This window comes from Lipotes vexillifer, unplaced genomic scaffold, assembly GCF_000442215.2.
Source record: "Lipotes vexillifer unplaced genomic scaffold, Lipotes_vexillifer_v1.1 scaffold483, whole genome shotgun sequence".
NCBI classification, from domain to species: Eukaryota; Metazoa; Chordata; class Mammalia; order Artiodactyla; family Lipotidae; genus Lipotes; species Lipotes vexillifer.
Genome location: NW_006787688.1, coordinates 1 through 5,749, shown reverse-complemented (window position 1 = coordinate 5,749; position 5,749 = coordinate 1).

Genomic DNA, 5,749 nt, shown 5'->3' with positions numbered 1-5,749 from the left:
AGGTGGACAAGTAGAAAGCAAAGAGAATAAAAAGCCAAGTGCATATATATAAACAGAATAATAAAGACATTAAAGATATCTCACTGAGACTGTAGAGCCAGACTAGATTATCCTAGTTTTAGGCAAATACAGAAAGAACAGAAGGAAGAGAGGTAGAGAAGGAGGGAAAGAAGGAGGGAGGTGATGAAAGATATAGAGAATATCCAACTGTTATCTCTTACAATCTTTTCCATCTGAATTTAATTTTGCTAAATAGATCCATTTTCTGCCTCTGTTTCCTCTGTCTCCTCCTTCCAGTTTCTGTCTCAGCTTTCTCCAGCGTTTGCCCAGGTTCTTCTTGCACGGGGAGTCTGAGATCAGAGAGATTATTACCTATAAGCTGAGCACAGCACTCAGGTAATGGGTCCTTGATGCCAAGCCAGGGTGGAGGAAAAAGGAATCACAGTCTGGGGGGAATACAAAAGTCAGGAGAACATTACCAAGTCTGTGTAAAGCATGACAAGATTAGAAGCCGAATTTGTATTGCTCTGCAACTGAATGGCTTCTTCCCTGGGCATCCTGCAGTAGCCACCAAATGCCAGCAATATTTTTGTTCTCCATGCAATCAGAGTAATCTTTTCAAAATGCAAATTTGAAGATGCCTCCTACATTAAAACAAAATATATTGAATGTATTTTCATTACTCTTATGGTATGGACCAAATTCTTAATGGTGTCTAGGAGATGTTGCATGTGTATTACTTTTTTTTCTGCTACTCTTTTAACCTTGGTCTCTATTAAAAACAAGTCTTTCTCTAGCACTAGCTCCTTCTTTCAATAGGAACTTTGCATATACTAGTCCAGCTCTTTGGAAAGCTTTTTCCTACTTTCTTTACCGTAGTAACGCCTACAGCGGTTGTATGTTTTGTCTTAGTGTCTGGGGTGGTTAATTTTATGGTCAGCTTGACTGGACTGGTAAAACATTCTGGTTGTGTCTGTAAAGGTGTTTCTGGAAGAGATTAGCATTTGAGTAGACTGTCTTAATTACAACAGCTTTATAATGTCTTGAATTCTGGTAGTTTGAATCTCAATTTTGTTCTTTTTTCCAAAATTGTGTTGCATATTCTACTTCATTTGCTTTTCAAGGTTAATTATAGAATCACTTTTTTGGCATCTTAATAAAATGGGAGATTGACTGAGAATTTTTTAATTTATAAATCAGTTTGGAGAAAATATGCATTCCACAATATTGGCCGTCTAATCCATTAACAAAGTTATCTCTTCTTATATTTATATCCTATTGGATTTCTTTCATCAAGTTTTATAATGTTCAGAATACAAATTTTATATATACTTTGCTATATTTATACCTGAGTATTTTATATTTTTGATGCTATTGTAAATGGAATTTTAAAAATTAAACATGAAAGTGTTCATGAAATCCAATTAAAATTTTTTTTGACCAGTGTCCTGAAACCTTGTTAAATTCATTTATTAGATCTAGAAGCCATTTTGTAGTCTCTTTGATATTATGTACATAGATAATTATGTTATCTTCAAATATAAACACATTTATTTCTTCTTTTTCAATCTATATGCACTCCCCTCTCTTTCTTTTCCCTACCTTACTTCCCTGGTTAGGGTCTCTGGGAAAATATTGAATAGGAGTGATAAGAACAATCATTCTTGACTTGTTCCTGAACTTAGGAACAAAAAAGAAAATATAAAGTATTATGCCAACTGTAGATGGTAGATTTTAACTGCTTGTTCTTAGAGTTTTAATATCAATAGATATTGAATTTTGTCCAGTGGTATTCCAGTATCCATTGAGATAATTCTATGATTTTTTAATTTAGCATTTTATGGATAAATCTCACTGACTGATTTTTGAATGTTGAACAAACCTTGCCTACCTGGAAAAATTCCCACTTAGTTATGATCTGTTATCTTTTCTATACATTACCCGGCACAATTTGCTAATAGTTCATTGAGGATGCTTACATCTATGTTCACAACAGATTGCTTTTTAGGTTTCCTTTTGTGCAGTATCTCTGTCTGGTTTTGGTATAAGGTCAATGATGATCACTTAGAATAATATTCCCAGTATATTTATGTTCAGGAACAGCTTGTGTAGAATTTCTTCCAACGTTAATAAATTCACCAGTGAAACTATGTGGGCTTGGAGTTTTTGTTTTTTGTTTTTCCTTGAAAATGGGTTTTATATTTAACTGCATATTTAACTATTTTAATAGCCACAGAAATATTCAAGTTACCTGTTTCTCTTTGAGTAAGCCTTTGTAGTTTACGTCATTCAAGGAGTTTGATCTAAGTCATCACATTTATTGGTATAAAGTCATTCATGATATATCCTTACTATTATGTTAATGTCAGTAGGATCTGTAGTGATGTTTCCTCTTTCATTCTTCATATTGATGATTTGTTTCTTCTTTCTCTTTTTCTTGATCAATCTTGCTAAAAATGTATACATTTTCTCTTTTCAAGGAAATAGATTTTGTTTTCATTGATTTTATTTTTTATGTTTTAAATTTTATTTTCTAATATCTTTATTATTTTTGGTCATTCTTTCCATCTTTTTTTTTTAATTTGCTTCTTTTTAGTGTCTTAAGATGCAGGCTTAGATAATAAATCCTATACGTTTTTTCTAATATAAGCATTTAATTCAATAAGATCCATTATATTACATTATAGCATTTAATATTATGAAAAAAACTGCTTTAGCTGTTTATAAGAAATTGCAGCATATTGTTTTCCAATTTATTTAATTCAAAATATTATTTTTTCAAATTTCCTGTTTGACATATGAGGGGTTTTTTTGTTTGTTTGTTTGTTTTTTATGCGGGCCTCTCACATTGTGGCCTCTCCCGTTGCGGAGCACAGGCTCCGGACGCGCAGGCTCAGCGGCCATGGCTCACGGGCCCAGCCGCTCCGCGGGATCTTCCCGGACCAGGGCACGAACCCGTGTCCCCTGCATCGGCAGGCGGACTCTCAACCACTGCGTCACCAGGGAAGCCCATGAGTTATTTTTAAGTTGCTTAATTTTCACATACTTGAGAACTTTTCCTAGCTATCTGTTATTCATTTCTAGTAAAATTTCACTGTAGTCAAATAAAACACCTTGTATGTTAAGTTTTAAAATTTTTTCGCAGTTTTCTTGATGGAATAGAATATGTTCCATCTTGTTAAATGCTGCATGTGGATGTGAAAAGAATGTGTATGTATCATCTATTGGTCTTTGACAAAGGAGCAAGGGCAATATGATGGAGAAATATATTTTCTCTTTTCAATGAATGTTGCTGGAACAACTGAAAAGCCACATGAAATAAATAAATTTAGACATATACTTTACACCCTTCACAAAACTTGTCTCAAAATGAATCATAGACCTAACTGTAAAATGTAAACTACAAAAACAGTAGAAGATAAAATAAGGGAAAATCTAGGAGAATTTTGGTATGGCAATTACTTTTTAGTTGCAACACCAGAGGCATGACCCATGAAAGAAATAATTGACACACTGGAAATCATTTAAATTAAAAGCTTCTGCTCTGAAAAAGACAACGTAAAGAGAATGGGAAGACAGGAACAGACTAGGAGAAAATCTTTGCAAAACATATATCTGGTAAAGACCTGTTATCCAACATATACAAAAACTCTTCAAACTTAACAAAAGAAAACAAACAGCTTGATTAAAAATGGGCAAAAGAACTGAATAGAAAGATAACTTACCAAAGAATATACAGAGATGGTAAACAAACATATGAAAAGATGCTCAATATCATATGACATTAGGGAGTTGCAAATTAAAACAAAAATGAGATGCTACTGTATACCTAATAGACCGGCCTAATCCAAATCACTGTCAATAGAAAATGAGGGGGAGGATGCAGGGCAACAGAAACTCTCACTCATTGCTGGTGGGAAAGCAAAATAGTACAACCACTTTGGAAGTCAGTTTGGCAGTTTTTTACAAAACTGAAGATACTCTTCTGATATGAGGCAGCGATCGTGCTCCTTGGTATTTGCTCAAATAAATTGAATATTTATGTCTACAAAAAACCTGCACATGGATGTTTATAGTAGCTTTATTCATAAATGCCAAAATTTCGAAGCAATCAAGATGTCCTTGAGCAAGTGAATAGATAAATTAACTGTGGTACATCCAGATAATGAAATATTATACAGAGCTAAAAATAAAAGAGCTATCAAACCATGAAAAGACATGGGGGAATCTTCAATGAGTATTACTAAGTGAAGGAAGCTAATCTGAGAAGGCTACATTCTGTATGATTCCAATCGTACGACATCCTGGAAAAGACAAAACTAAGGAGGCAGTAAAAAGATCAGTGGTTGCCAGGGGCTGGGAGGAGAAAGGGATGAACAGGGGAGCACAGAAGATTTTAAGGGCAGTGAAATTATTCTGTATGATAATATAATGGTGGACATGTTTTATGCATTTTTCAGAATCCATAGCATGTACAACCCCAAGAGTGAACCCAAAGGTAAGCTATGGACCTTGAGTGATAAAGGTGTGTCAATGTAGGTTTATCAGTTGTAACAAATGGACCACTTTAGTGTGAGATATTGCTAGTGGGGAAGGCTGTGTATGTGTGGGAACAGGGACTATATGGAAAATCTGTATTTTATACTCAACTGTGCTGTGAATCTAAAACTAATCTATTCAAAAAAGTGTTGATTCTGCTGTTGTTGGTTGGAATTTTCTATACATAGTGTCTGTTTAGCTTTTCCAGTGTTTCTGCCTGTCCTTACATGGGCTAAATTTTGCCATGTAAATGTGGCGTGTTTTGTGCAGTAGGTTTGTGCCCCTCTATCTGTACTAGGATATCTCTCATACAATTAATCTGGGATTCTAGGCTCAAGAGTTTCCTTTTCCTGTGTTTCTGTTTTTTCTCTCAGATCCTTTGTTCAGCAACATACCTGTCCCTCCCTGTTAGCTTAAGACTTTTGAGAGAATCATTTGAACAGGAGAGGAGGATGGGGTTTTGCTCTTTTCCTGTCAAGGCAGATAATCCCTGCCCACACTTACGATTCTGAGAGATAATCACAGTGATCTCTCAGGTCTTGTTTTATCCAGTCTTTCTCATTTGCATCCAGTAAGAAGTCTGTAGTATAGAGTGTGCAGGGAGATGCACTCTCCTTTTCTTTAATACTTTCAAATCACTTTCTTTATATATATTTTATTTTTTTGATTTTTCTCATTTGCATCTTTTATGCTCCTTATACTTTCAGTCAAATCAATTATCCTTTGGGTAACTTGAATTTAGTATTCATTTCCGGGAAAATTATATTTTTTCTTCTATTTATTTCCTGGGTTTTCTCATTTAATATTTGAAATGTTTCTTAGTTTATGCTACATTTTCTGAGATCTTGCATTTGTGGTGTGGTTTCTTTTTTTATCACATCTGCAATTACCTTTGTAATTATCTCTAATGAATAATGAAATTTCATGTTACATTTTCCGTTTGCTGCTGATATCTGGAGTTGGCTCTTGTCATGTAAAGTTTTCCCAGGTTTCATTGCTGCTTTTGTTTTTATTGTTCTTTTGTTTTATTTTCTTTTAGTATATATATCTAAATATTATTTACATTACATTAAATTTATTATCTGTATTTGCATGTTATTTTTCTTATTAAGTTTTAATGTCTTGAAATTCTTTAAACTAGTGATTACCAGGAGGGAGAGTCTTTTTTTTTTTTTTTTTTTTTTTTTTTTTTTTTTTTTTTTTTTTTTTT